Source organism: Polistes dominula, unplaced genomic scaffold (assembly GCF_049000335.1).
Source record: "Polistes dominula isolate Pdom_NZ unplaced genomic scaffold, Pdom_raw_medaka contig_24, whole genome shotgun sequence".
In the NCBI taxonomy this organism is placed as follows: domain Eukaryota; kingdom Metazoa; phylum Arthropoda; class Insecta; order Hymenoptera; family Vespidae; genus Polistes; species Polistes dominula.
The window spans coordinates 8,194,249-8,210,000 of NW_028301150.1; the positions used below are offsets into that span (position 1 = coordinate 8,194,249).

General features: G+C 41.7%; 2 protein-coding genes across 8 annotated transcripts in view; both read right to left on the minus strand.

The window, feature by feature from the left end:
- The window catches only part of MESR6 (misexpression suppressor of ras 6), a 436,905-nt gene that overhangs the window by 361,952 nt on the left and 59,201 nt on the right, over nt 1-15,752 (minus strand). The window lies entirely within an intron of this gene.
- Nucleotides 1-15,752, minus strand: part of LOC107072771 (misexpression suppressor of ras 6) — a 217,544-nt gene that overhangs the window by 23,342 nt on the left and 178,450 nt on the right. The gene's annotated exons all lie outside the window — the stretch shown is intronic.

The following is a 15,752-nucleotide window of genomic DNA, read 5'->3' on the forward strand; positions in this document are numbered from 1 at the left end:
CGCTGTGACGTGTAGAGGGTTTCTCCATAGTAAAAATAAAACTAGACTAAATTTTCTTTGCGACTTGCCTTTCTTTATTGAACATTTATCAACGGCTACGTACAGACTAGTAACTACTTCCTGTTAGCGTGATTCCCTAGCCTTCTAGTAACTTTAGAGAGCGCGATCTTCGGTCGTACCGCCACAGTCGTGTAGCGGTACGACCGAAGGTCGCGCCCTCTAAAGTTACTAGAAGGCTAGGGAACCACGCTAACAAGTAGTGGTCACCAGACTAGCACAGTCTGTGCGTAGCCGTTGAGAAGTGTACAACTAAGAAAAGCAAGTCGCATCCGTTAAATAAAAATCATAAAATAAAATTCAGTCTAATATTATCTTTACTATAGAGAAACCCTCTACAGTAAATTGGTGCCGAAACCCGGGAACGTCAGCGTAAAAAAATAAAAAAATAATACAACAACTAAAATAGAAAAAATAATAAGTAGAAGAACAATGGCGCAACCAACCAGCGAAGCCGACGTGACCCGTGCCGACACAAAGGAAGTCAACGCCAGTGAGTTTAGAAATGTAACGCTTCCAGCTTTTTGGAAAGAGGAACCAAATTTATGGTTCGTAATGTTGGGAAAGGAATTCACGGCGTACAACGTTAAATCGGATGCCGTAAAGTTTTCAGCGGTGATAAGGAATTTGGATACCACGCTGATAAGAGAGGTACACGACATCTTAGCATCCCCCCCCCCGAGCAATGTACGTATACACATTTAAAGGAAGCCTTAATACACAGACTAACTAAATCCGACGAACAACGGCTAAGGCGATTGTTAATGGGAGTTGAATTAGGAGACAAAAAACCGTCTGAACTTTGGAGAGAAATGAAACGCTTAGCAGGAGATAGTGTTAGCGAGAAAATGCTCCTAACATTATGGATGCAAAGGATGCCAACCAGGGCACAAGAGATCCTGGCCATTGCAGACGAAAATACGTCACCCGCAAGGTTAGCGGAAATGGGTGACAAGATCCTCGAGAGAGAGCGTCTGCCGGAAACGGCCGCCATTTCGGAAGTAGCGCCAGTAGGAAAGGCCGCTCAAGCAACAACCAATCGCGAGGTACCAGAATACATGCGGGAAATCACGCAACTAACAAAGGAGATAAAAAACCTAATGCGCGGCAGAAGAAAGTACCGAAGTTTTCGCGGAAGATCCCGAAGTCGAAGCCGATCGTCAAGCACTCACCGAAACAATGACGGCCTATGTTACTACCACTGGAAATTCGCGGAACAATCGTGGAAGTGCAGATCCCCGTGCAAGTGGACAGGCCCTGATAAAAGAAAGCCTTCGGAAAACTAGTGCAAGCGTCTCAAATAGAGGCGGTTGACGACGCGACGAAAAACCTGCGCCTCATGGTAAATGATAGGAAAACAGGAACATGTTTTCTAATAGACACTGGTGCAGACGTCTCAGTGATTTCACGTACTTCGATAAATGAAACCAAAGACAATACGTGTAAGTTATATGCGGCAAATGGTGCAGAAATAGACACATTCGGAAAAAAAACTTTTAAACTTAAATCTTGGACTTCGTCGAGATTTTTCATGGAGATTTATTATAGCGAATGTTTCTAAAGCAATAATAGGCGCCGATTTCTTACATTTTTATAATTTACTACCAGATTTAAGAAACAAAAAATTGTTGGACGGCAATACATTGCTTTCTAGGAAAGCAGAATTAGTAAATATTGACGTTCCAACCATTTTGACTATTAATTGTAATAGTCCGTATTTAGAACTTTTTAGGGAGTACGCAGATTTAACTAAACCAACTTCAAGGAAACCCATCAGCCACACGGTAAAACATATTACCACAAAAGGTCCTCCAATAGCAGAGAGAGCAAGAAGACTAAATCCGGAAAAACTGCGAATCGCATAAGCCGAATTTCAGCAACTAGTCAACGAAGGAATTTGTCGCCCGTCCAAGAGTCAATGGGCGAGCCCTCTGCATATGGTACCAAAGAAAAATGGCGAATGGAGGCCATGTGGAGATTATAGGCGATTGAATAGCGTTACGATACCAGACAGGTACCCTATTCCACATGTACACGACGTCACGCAACAATTCCGTGACTGTAATATATTTTCCACAATAGATTTGTCTAGAGCATATTACCAAATTCCGTTGGCTGAGGAAGATATAGAAAAAACAGCGGTAATTACACCTTTTGGTTTGTTCGAATACACAGTGATGCCTTTCGGTTTATGTAACGCGGCGCAAACATTCCAAAGGTTTATGAATATAGTATTAAGCAAATTAGATTTCTGTGCCTGTTACATAGATGATATAATTGTAGCGTCTAAAAATAAGGAATCCCATGAAAAACATCTGCGTGCAATATTTGATAGACTTAGGCAATATGGACTAACAATAAATATTTCAAAGTGCAATTTATTTCAAAATAGCGTAAACTACTTAGGTTATAAGATAGATAATAAGGGTATAGCGCCGTTGGATGAGCGAGTCCACGCTATACAAAACTATACCAAACCAAAGACTGTTTCCGATATGCGACGTTTCCTTGGGGTAGTGAATTTTTATAGAAGGTTCTTACCAAAGGCTGCAGAATGGCTTGACCCACTTAACAAGTATATGATAGGTGCCAAAAAGCACGACAAAAGACTAATAGAATGGAATCAAGCAGCGGAAGAAGCTTTCAAAAAAGCCAAAGAAGCAATTGCCACAGCAACGTTATTGGCATACCCAAAAGAGAAAGCAGTATTAAAATTAAAGACTGATGCTTCCGATAACGCAATTGGAGCAGTGTTAGAACAATTCTGCGATAACAAATGGGAACCACTAGGATATTTCTCAAGGAAACTAGAAAAAGCGCAAATTAGATATAGTGTGTATGATAGGGAATTATTAGCTATCTATAAAAGCTTAAAGTTTTTCAGATATTTTGTCGAAGGAAGAGAATTAATAATAGAGACTGACCATAAACCACTGTCATACGCTTTTAAGCAAAATATGGACAAAGCAAGCCCAAGACAAGCCAGACAGTTGGATTACGTAGGACAGTTTACTTCCAAAATTGTTTACGTTGCTGGAAAAGACAATGTGGCAGCTGACGCTATGTCAAGACTGGAAACCATAGACATGCCAGTCCTAGTATCAACAGAAGAGCTAATGGCAAAGCAACAAGAGGATGACGAACTAAAGAATATTTTGGCAGAAGGAAAATGGGACCTGCAAAAGATTTTCCTCAATAGCTCTGATAAGTACATATATGGCGACATAGTAGGAAAAAGCATAAGACCATACGTTCCAGTCTCTTTACGGAGGCAGATTTTTAAGAACGTACACAATTTGTCACATCCCAGCGGCAGAGTAACAAAACACCTGATAGGAAAAAGCTTCATGTGGCCAAAAATGAACAAAGATATTGCAGAATGGTCAAGTACATGTTTAGCATGCCAAAAGTGCAAAATAAGCCGTCATAACAAACAGGTACCTTCGAAAATAGAAGTACCACAAGAACGTTTCGAACATGTACACATAGATATAATAGGTCCATTACCAACGATTAAAAATATGAGATACTGCCTAACTATGATCGATAGGTTTACTCGATGGCCAGAAGCAATTCCAATACCGGATACCTCAGCAGATACGGTGGCAACAACATTCTATTCGCAGTGGATTTCAAGATTTGGTTCTCCTATTACAATTACAACTGATCAAGGAACACAATTTGAAAGTCAACTATTTGAAGCATTAACCAAATTAGTCGGAGCGAAAAGAATTAGAACAACAGCATATCACCCTGCATCAAATGGAATGATAGAAAGATGGCATAGATCACTTAAAGCAGCAATAATGTGCCATGAAGAAAAAGACTGGGTAGGAATACTACCAACAGTGCTCCTTGGTCTACGCACAAGCCTAAAGGAAGATATAAAAGCTTCAGCTGCGGAATTGGTATATGGTGAAAACATCAGACTACCAGGAGAATTTTTCCTCAGCGAAGAACTATTACAAGATCCACACATATTCTTAGAAAAATTAAGACAACATATTATGCAAATCAGACCGATACCCACAGCGCACCATATCAAAAAGAAACATTTTATTCAGGATAGGTTATATACATGTACGCACATATTTTTAAGGGTCGACGCTGTAAAAAAACCATTAGAAGCGCCTTACGAAGGTCCATACGAAATTATACAAAGAATTACAGATAATATTTTCAAAATTAACTATAAAGGAAAACATATAAATGTATCTATAGAAAGATTAAAACCAGCGTTCGTCGAAAAAGATTGCAATACCGATTCGTATGTACCAATTAAAACTTATTAAGTTAAGATAGAGATAGTTCAATATTTTTATATATCTTTATATATTTTTATATACTTGTAAACATCTATAATCTTAAGTTTCGCATTTTATGTAATAAGAAAAATGCTCCGAAGGGAGTAATGTAGCGGTGCGACCGAAGGTCGCGCCCTCTAAAGTTACTAGAAGGCTAGGGAACCACGCTAACAAGTAGTGGTCACCAGACTAGCACAGTCTGTGCGTAGCCGCTGAGAAGTGTACAACTAAGAAAAGCAAGTCGCATCCGTTAAATAAAAATCATAAAATAAAATTCAGTCTAATATTATCTTTACTATAGAGAAACCCTCTACAGTCGTGTAGCGGTACGACCGATGGTCGCGCCATCTAAGTTACTAGAAGGCTAGGGAACCACGCTAGCAAGTGTGGTCACCAGACGAGTACAGTCTGTGCGTAGCCGTTGAGAAGTGTACAACAAAGAAAAGCAAATCGCATCCTAACAATAAAGATCATAAAACAAATTCAGTCTAATATTATCTTTACTATAGAGAAACCCTCTACAGTAAATTGGTGCCGAAACCCGGGAACGTCCGCGTAAAAAAATAAAAAAAATAATACAAAAACTAAAATAAAAAAAATAATAAAAAGAAGAACAATGGCACAATCAACCAGCGAAGCCAACGTGGCCCGTGCCGATACCGACACAAAGGAAGTCAACGCCAGTGAGTTTAGAAATATAACGCTTCCAGCTTTTTGGAAAGAGGAACCAAATTTATGGTTCGTGATGTTGGAAAAGGAATTCGCGGCGTACAACGTTAAATCGGATGCCGTAAAAGTGTCAGCGGTGGTAAGAAGTTTGGATACCACGCTGATAAGAGAGGTATACGACATCCTAGCAGCCCCCTCCGAGCAATGTACGTACACACATCTAAAAGAAGCCTTAGTACAGAGACTAACTAAATCCGACGAACAACGGCTAAGGCGATTGTTAATGGGAGTGGAATTAGGAGACAAAAAACCCTCCGAACTTTGGAGAGAAATGAAACGCTTAGCAGGAGATAGTGTTAGCGAGAAAATGCTCCTAACATTATGGATGCAAAGGTTGCCAACCAGGGCACAAGAGATCCTGGCCATTGCAGACGAAAATACGTCACCCGCAAGGTTAGCGGAAATGGGTGACAAGATCCTCGAGAGAGAGCGTCTGCCGGAAACGGCTGCCATTACTGAAGCAGCGCCAATAAGAAGTACCGCTCAAACAACAACCAATCGCGAGGTAGCAAAAATCAATCGGAGAATCGATCAACTAACAGAGAAGATGGAAAAATTGATGCGCGGCAGAAGAAGGTACCGAAGTTTCCGCGGAAGATCCCGAAGTAGAAGCCGATCATCAAGCAAACACCGAAACAATGACGGCCTATGTTATTACCACTGGAAATTCGCGGAACAATCGTGGAAGTGCAGACCCCCGTGCAAGTGGACAGGCCCGGATAAAAGAAAGCCTTCGGAAAACTAATGCAAGCGTCTCAAATAGAGGCAGTTGACGACGCGATGAGAAACCTGCGCCTCATGGTAAATGATAGGAAAACAGGAGCATGTTTTCTGATAGACACTGGTGCAGACGTCTCAGTGATTCCACGTACTTCGATAAGTGAAACCAAAGACAATACGTGTAAGTTGTACGCGGCAAATGGTGCAGAAATAGACACATACGGAAAAAAACTTTTAAACTTAAATCTTGGACTCCGTCGAGATTTTTCATGGAGATTCATTATAGCGAATGTTTCTAAAGCAATAATAGGCGCCGATTTCTTGCATTTTTATAATTTATTACCTGATTTAAGAAACAAAAAATTGTTGGACGGCAATACATTGCTTTCTAGGAAAGCAGAATTAGTAAACATTGACGTTCCAACCATTTTGACCATTAATTGCAATAGTCCGTATTTAGAACTTTTTAGGGAGTACGCAGATTTAACGAAACCAACTTCAAGGAAACCCATCAGTCACACGGTGAAACATCATATAAGCACAAAAGGTCCTCCAATAGCAGAGAGAGCAAGAAGGCTAAATCCGGAAAAACGGCGAATCGCACAAGCCGAATTTCAGCAACTAGTCAACGAAGGAATCTGTCGCCCGTCCAAGAGTCAATGGGCGAGCCCTCTGCATATGGTACCAAAGAAAAACGGCGAATGGAGGCCATGTGGAGATTATAGGCGACTAAATAGCGTTACGGTACCAGACAGGTACCCCATTCCACATGTACACGACGTCACGCAACAATTTCGTGACTGTAACATATTTTCAACAATAGACTTGTCTAGAGCATATCACCAAATTCCGTTGGCTGAGGAAGATATAGAAAAAACAGCGGTAATCACACCTTTTGGTCTGTACGAATACACAGTGATGCCTTTCGGTTTATGTAACGCGGCGCAAACGTTCCAAAGGTTTATGAACATAGTATTAAGCAAATTAGATTTCTGTGCCTGTTACATAGATGACATAATTGTAGCGTCTAAAAATAAGGAATCCCATGAAAAACATCTGCGTGCAATATTCGATAGACTTAGGCAATATGGACTAACAATAAACATTTCAAAGTGCAATTTTTTTCAAAATAGCGTAAACTACTTAGGTTATAAGATAGATAATAAGGGTATAGCGCCGTTGGATGAGCGAGTCCACGCTATACAAAACTATACAAAACCAAAGACTGTTTCAGATATGCGACGTTTCCTTGGGGTAGTGAATTTTTATAGGAGGTTCTTACCAAAGGCTGCAGAATGGCTTGATCCACTTAACAAATATATGGTAGGTGCCAAGAAGCACGACAAAAGACTGATAGAATGGAATCAAGCAGCGGAAGAAGCGTTCAAAAAAGCTAAAGAAGCAATTGCCACAGCAACGTTATTGGCATACCCAAAAGAAAAAGCGATATTAAAATTGAAGACTGATGCTTCCGATAGCGCAATTGGAGCAGTTTTAGAACAATTCTGTGATAACAAATGGGAACCACTAGGATATTTCTCAAGGAAACTAGAAAAAGCGCAAATTAGATATAGTGTGTATGATAGGGAATTATTAGCAATTTATAAATGTTTAAAGTTTTTTAGGTATTTTGTCGAAGGAAGAGAATTAATAATAGAGACTGACCATAAACCACTGTCATACGCTTTTAAGCAAAATACTGACAAAGCAAGCCCAAGACAAGCCAGACAGTTGGATTACGTAGGACAGTTTACTTCCAAAATTGTTTACGTTGCTGGAAAGGACAATGTGGCAGCTGACGCTATGTCAAGACTGGAAACCATAGACATGCCAGTCCTAGTATCAACAGAAGAGCTAATGGCAAAGCAACAAGAGGATGACGAACTAAAGAATATTTTAGCAGAAGAAAAATGGAACCTGCAAAAGATTTTCCTCGATAGCTCTGATAAATACATATATGGCGACATAGTAGGAAAAAGCATAAGACCATACGTTCCGGTCTCTTTACGGAGGCAGATTTTTAAGAACGTACACAATTTGTCACATCCCAGCGGCAGAGTAACAAAACACCTTATAGGAAAAAGCTTCATGTGGCCAAAGATGAACAAAGATATTGCAGAATGGTCAAGTACATGTTTAGCATGCCAAAAGTGCAAAATAAGCCGTCATAACAAACAGGTACCTTCGAAAATAGAAGTACCACAAGGACGTTTCGAACATGTGCACATAGACATAATAGGTCCACTACCAACGATTAAAAATATGAGATACTGCCTAACTATGATCGATAGGTTTACTCGATGGCCAGAAGCAATTCCAATGCCAGATACCTCAGCAGATACAGTGGCAACAACATTCTATTCGCAGTGGATTTCGAGATTTGGTTCTCCTATTACAATTACAACTGATCAAGGAACACAATTTGAAAGTCAACTATTTGAAGCATTAACCAAATTAGTCGGAGCGAAAAGAATTAGAACAACAGCATATCACCCTGCATCAAATGGAATGATAGAAAGATGGCATAGATCACTTAAAGCAGCAATAATGTGCCACGAAGAAAAAGACTGGGTAGGAATATTACCAACAGTGCTCCTTGGTCTACGCACAAGTCTAAAAGAAGATATAAAAGCTTCAGCTGCGGAATTGGTATATGGTGAAAACATCAGACTACCAGGAGAATTTTTCCTCAGCGAAGAGCTATTACAAGATCCACACATATTCCTAGAAAAATTAAGACAACATATAAGGCAAATCAGACCGATACCCACAGCACACCATACCAAAAAGAAACATTTTATTCAGGATAGGTTATATACATGTACGCACATATTTTTAAGGGTCGACGCTGTAAAAAAACCATTAGAAGCGCCTTACGAAGGTCCATACGAAATTATACAAAGACTTACAGATAATATTTTCAAAATTAACTATAAAGGAAAACATATAAATGTATCTATAGAAAGACTAAAACCAGCGTTTGTCGAAAAAGATTGCAATACCGATTCGTATGTACCAATTAAAACTTATTAGGTTAGGATAGAGATAATGCAATATTTTTATATATCTTTATATATTTTTATATTTTTATACACTTGTAAACATCTATAATTTTAAGTTTCGCATTTTATGTAATAAGAAAAATGCTCCGAAGGGAGTAATGTAGCGGTACGACCGATGGTCGCGCCATCTAAGTTACTAGAAGGCTAGGGAACCACGCTAGCAAGTGTGGTCACCAGACGAGTACAGTCTGTGCGTAGCCGTTGAGAAGTGTACAACAAAGAAAAGCAAATCGCATCCTAACAATAAAGATCATAAAACAAATTCAGTCTAATATTATCTTTACTATAGAGAAACCCTCTACAGTCGTCTCGCCGGTCACTCCATCTATCGGCATACAGCTAGCGACGATCGTATACCCCCTCCATCGGGCTACCATAACAATAAACGGATACCCCCTTCAACGATTTACGGCATCAGGACCGTACTCGCGTGATCAAGAACCCAACGCACGGCCATACACTCGTACAAGGGAGATTTTTATATTTACCATAAATTGATTTGAGTAGTTTTCGCGGAATAGAATAGACGATACCGATCCATAATGACATCACAAAAACGGCTCGAACAAAAGCGGCAGAATTTAGGATCGCGATTAACGTATTTCGAAAATTTAATTGAAGAAGTAAGTTTAAGTGTAGATGAACTAAGAAGACGTTACGAACGTCTTACCAAACAAGTAGATGATTATGAATCATTGCATGAACAGTGTTGTAATAACAGCGCCGGAGAGACAGGAGTCGACGATCTAGACCAACTCATAGAAAGATACCACGTGATCGGAGACAAAATTGACTCGGGCGATACGGCCGCGGTTAGTAACGCGAATGGTTCGCATGGAGACGACAGTGCTACAAATACCCGCGATCAGCAAATACGATTACGCCGAATCGAGATCCCGAAATTCGACGGAGACATCGGAAAGTGGATCCAATTCAAGGGGAGTTTCATGACATTGGTGGACGCGCGTACCGACATGTCGGATTTAGAAAAACATATATACCTCCAAGAGTCTCTTACCGGTAGAGCGCTTCAGACGATCGCGACATATTCACTGACCGGGCAGAATTATAAGAATGCGTGGGAAATGTTACTGAAAACTTTCGACCGGCAACGCATACTCCTAGCACGGGCCATTGACGCCTTCATAGACACTCCACGGCCGAAAAACATGTCAATAGAAGAGATGACACGGCTTGCGGGTGACTTGCGGGCCCATGCAGATATTATTACTTCTTTCAATATACCCCACGCACTGATGGTCCGCCTTGGCGAACGCATTCTACCCCGCGACCTTAGACAAGAATGGGACAAACAGTTAGATGCGGATAATTATCCGACCATGAGTCAGCTTTGCGACTTTGTGAACGAGTATACACTCCGTAGCGTCGCGTCGTCAAATATTCTATCGACATCGAGAAACGAGCCTCACGCAAAACGTAGATATACTGAGACGATGACTTTACGGCCACGAAAACGACAGGAGACGCATATAACGCGCACGTTTCTTACTCAGACCTCAAATAAGTGTATTCTTTGCAAACGAGACAAACATCTTTTATACCAATGTTCCCGATACCATGACCTGACGAGACAAGACAGACTGGCGATAGTCAAACGTTACGGATTATGTCAAAATTGCTTACGGAAGCACCGAGATCCATGTAAGAGTTCACATTGTCAAATCTGCAACCAGACCCATCACACGTCCTTACACATGAACAATTATCAACAGAAGACAATAACCCCCGCGAAGGAGGAGATCGAGTCAACATCTCAAACCAAACCTACCCCCGTATGACTAACACCAATCTTTAACCCTTTCGCTACGGGGCGGATCTCCGCCGTGGTACTCCCTCAGTACGGCGTGCTACACCGAAACAGTGCACGGTGCACGCAACCGATCGCAGCAGTCGCATCAATGCCTTATTGTAACCTGCGTTCTTGGCTGGTACTTTCGACGAAAAAACTTGTTTTAAAACTGAGTATTTATAATTTATTAACATGCGCACTTTTATTTACTGAGATCAAATGATATTACACAATATAATAATATTATACAACATGATATAAGCGTATGATTAGAATTGATTTTAATAATGATACTGCGTGTGGTATTTTTCAAAACACGGTGTTGCACATAGGCCAACATCACAAATCTTACATTGATATCGCGATTTCCTCCTCTTATCATTTTTAGTACAGACTACACACTTTTGCAACGGGTTCTTACGATTTGTAAGCACTAACGTAATCCGCACAGACCGTTCGAGCCGGTGTCGTAAGACTGATGATTGAGGCATTTGGTTTATTATTGAACCCGTAAAAAACAAATGATGCAAAACGAAAGACTCACGCGGCATGTCTAGAGTAAGATACTCTATGCATAGCAACTGCAGGCGCTTATCATATATACAATTACGCGACATCTTTAGCGGAAGCGACTATAGCCACTCGTAGTATCTCAGCGGCATCACATGGAAAGCGACTATAGTCGCCCGTAATACCTGTGTGGCATCACATGGAGAGCGACTATAGTCGCTCGTAGTAGCGAAAGGGTTAATAGTAACGCGCGCGGCGCATCGAGTCAACTTCTTATGAGCGCTATGTGTCGTGTCCGACGGGGAGACGGGAACTTCAGAGAATGTCGGGCGTTATTAGATACATGTGCCGCCGCACACTTCATTACCGAAAAAGTCGCGAGAGAATTACGCTTGCCGATTAAACCATATTCAATTCCCGCTATTCCATTCTCGCTATCAACGATACCGTAACTCGAACGACAGGTGTTACTGAGATAACCATTCAATCGCTAGACAATAAATATCGTTGAAGCCTTTCGCTCTTCATCGTCCCTAAGATAGCGGATCAGGTACCCGGAGAAGTCTTCCCGCGAGAATTCGTTAAAATTCCGTTCGGTCGAAAACTGGCAGATCCCCAGTTCCATTTACCACGACCGGTCGACATCTTGATAGGTTTCGGAGCAACGCTCGCACTCATGTCAATAGGGCAATTTTCTTTGTCACAAGGACGCGGTGATTTGATACTACAGAAAACGCGATTAGGTTGGGTGGTCGCCGGTGAATTGAATCTGACAGCCACACAGGAAACCATGCGTTCTTAGCGACAACCGAGTTAAGAGAACAGCTAGAAAAATTTTGGTCATTAGAAGATGCGAATGTAACGCGATCGAAATCGGTACACGAAATTGCATGCAAAAATCATTATATCCAAAATACCAAACGCGACGAATCGGGACGATATATTATGCGTCTACCCTTCCGCGAAGAGGGACACGATTACAGTCACTTACGCAGTATAGCCCTACGTCGGTTCCATATACTCTGGAAGAAATTACACGCGAACACCGAACTCCGCAAGGAATATGAACGGATTATGCAGGAATACATCGATTTAGGACACATGTCGATCGTAGAAGAGGAACCCATAGGAGGTTGCTATCTTCCCCACCACGCGGTTATCAAATCAGCTAGCACGACAACAAAGGTAAGGGTCGTATTCGACGCCTCCGCGAAAAACGATAAGAGACTTTTTCTCAACGACACCTTATTAGTCGGACCCACAATCCAAGACACGTTAGTAGAGCACTTGTTACGATTCCGAACGTATCGATACGTATTGACGGCGGATATCGAGAAAATGTATCGACAAATATGGATTCATCCGGACGATCGCCAGTATCAACGGATATTTTGGTTACATAACGAACAAATCCGCACCTTCGAACTCAATACGGTGACATTCGGAATAGCCTCAGCACCTTTTCTTGCCATACGAACCATAAAACAACTCGCGAAGGATGAAGGCGCAAATCATCCGCTCGGAGCCGAAATATTAAACCGGGATCTATACGTTGATGATCTCATTACTGGAGCGGATAACATCGAAACCATCGGAAGGATACGCGATCAAACCATCGAAATATTGAAACGAGGCGGGTTTAACATACGACAGTGGGCGTCTAACTTCCGACTGGTGCTCGAAAATTTAGATATAAAGAACGTCGACGTCGAACTCTGCTCGGTGGAAAGTCATGTTTTAAAGACACTCGGTATTTCATGGAACGCCCACCGCGATTATCTAATCTATTCCGTCGCGCCCGTAGACACTCGCGAAAAAATTACCAAACGACGAATTCTATCCGAAGTAGCAAGGATCTTCGATCCACTCGGACTGTTAGGACCCGTCATTCTAACAGCTAAGGTCTTCATCGAAGACTGCTGGAAAACACACGTTGACTGGGACGAATCTGTGCCCAGCGCATTACATACCTCGTGAATAACATTCGCGGAACAATTGAAATTAATCGATAATTTACCGATCGAGAGACGCGTTACACTCGATGACCCGATCGACGTACAATTACACGGTTTCTGCGACGCGAGTCAATCTGGTTACGGCGGCTACTTATAGGTAAGATCGCGAGATAAATTCGGTAATACACGCGTGCGTCTACTTTGCGCTAAAAGTCGCGTGGCTCCTCTTAAGGATACCACTATATTACGTTTAGAGTTATGCGGAGCATTAACACTCGCGCGATTATATAGAGAAGTCCGAACTGCCGGCGGATTGAAACCCGACAAGATAACCTTTTGGTCCGATTCGATGATTGTACTAGGTTAGCTAAAAAGAGACTCCAGTACGTTAAAAATATACTCGGCAAATCACGGGCGCGAAATACAAGAAATCTGTGTAGGTATCACATGGCGACATGTGCGATCCGAAGACAACCCAGCGGACGCTTTATCGAGGAGAATGCTTCCGCGCGATTTCCTAAAAGAACAATGCGTAGAAAGGGAATTTCTCTAATTGCCGGACGTAAAGAGATTATCGGTATTAACGACGTGAATTGAATCAAGAAGCATATTTCAGCGATTCTCTAGTTACACGCGATTATTAAAAATTGTAACTCGATGCTGACGATGGCTTAAAACTAACTCATATAAGGGAGAATTGTCTACCGCAGAAATAACAGAAACGAAACGACGCGTTTTTAAAATCGTGCAAGACTTACAATGTCACGCCGAAAGAGAAAAGTTGAAAACAGCGGGGGGAGTCAAGAGCGCAAGGCTCGCCGCGTTCAATCCGATTCTTGACGAAGAAGGTTTAATTTGAGTGGGGGGTCGAGTACGGAACGCAAATTTAAGTTTCCACGAGAAATGTCCGATATTATTGCCCTCACATTACCACGTCACCGATCTCATTATCCGAAAGCTCCATGAACAAAACTTTCACGCTGGTATACAGACTACCCTCTATGCCCTTCGACAACGTTTTTAGCTCCTCGACGGCAAGAATCAGGTGCGAAGAATCGTACGTCATTGCGTACATTGCATCCGATTCCGTGCGTCCGGCATCCAGTATAAAATGGGAGATTTACCAAGCTCGCGAGTGCAGGAAGCCACTGCATTCTCTCATGTCGGAGTAGATTTCTTCGGCCCAATTTACGCGAAAGAAAAGAAGCACCGTAATAAAGGTCGCGTTAAAACATACGGGTGTATCTTCATTTGTATGACTATAAAGGCGGTACACATTGAATTAGTCAGCGATCTGACTACGGATGCTTTCTTGGCCGCGTTCAAGCGATTTGTGGGTCGAAGAGCTGTTGCAACTCACGTTTATTCTGATAACGGAACCAACTTCGTCGGGGCTAATAACCAGTTAAGGGAATTATACGACTTGATTGAGTCGGACGAATATAACACAAAGGTCCATAATTTCGCAGTAGATCATAGAATATCATGGCATTTTAATCCTCCTTTATCACCTCATTTCGGAGGTTTGTGGGAAGCGGCCGTCAAATCTTTCAAACACCATTTTAAACGGGTTGTCGGCGAACTTTTCTTCACATACGAAGAATTAACTACATTCGCGTTCGAAATCAAAGTAATTTTAAATTCACGCCCGTTATGTCCTATCTCATCAGATCCGAATGACGTGACAGCTCTAACACCTGCACATTGTTTAGTTGGAAGACCCATTACGACATTGCCAGAGAAAGATTATGCTAAGACACCAGCCAATCGATTGTCTTCGTGGAAACACATCACGAAGGTGCGACAAGATTTCTGGCGACGATGGCAGATTGAATATCTACGAGAATTGCAGAAACGTCATAAATGGATACAACCCCAGCAAAAGATTGAAAAGAACACCATCGTTATTCTCATCGACAAGAATCAACCTTGCATGAGATGGCCGTTAGGCCGGATCGTGAACATACACCCAGGACAAGATGATATAGTACGAGTGGTCACCGTGAAGACGGTTCACGGTGATGTCTAGCGAAATGCGACAACTATTTGTCTATTGTTAAACAATCATTGATTTTCTTGCGTTGTATCTTTTATAATTAACGTTCGTGCGTTGTATCTCTTATGATTAATTTTCTCGTACGTACAAAACAGGTAGATCGACTGGCCAGCGATTCACTGAATAAGGTAAGCAGCTCGTGCTGCGAAGGATATATTGAAAAGGTTAAACAGCTCGTGCGGCAAGCAATACATAATATAGCGATATAAATTGTGACTCGTGTCACAAATATTGTAAAATTGATTGTAATAAGCGCACAACACAAACCATGTATTATGAATGTCATTGATCGTTACACTCTCAACGGGGGAGTATGTACGATCCGAAAGGATCGTACGGTGATTAGCGGTATTCGAAATTCGCGCGCGTCCGCTTCCATCGATTAGGATTCTAGATCGATACTCATTGCGAGCATCGATCAACTATTAGTGACTATCGAAGCGTTTCTCTAGCTACCCCCACCTCTCGCATCCCCACTTCTCATAGCCCTAGTACGTACGTCCTGCTGGGCCAGTACAAAAGGTGCATTCTTCCTATTTCTTCACCGGA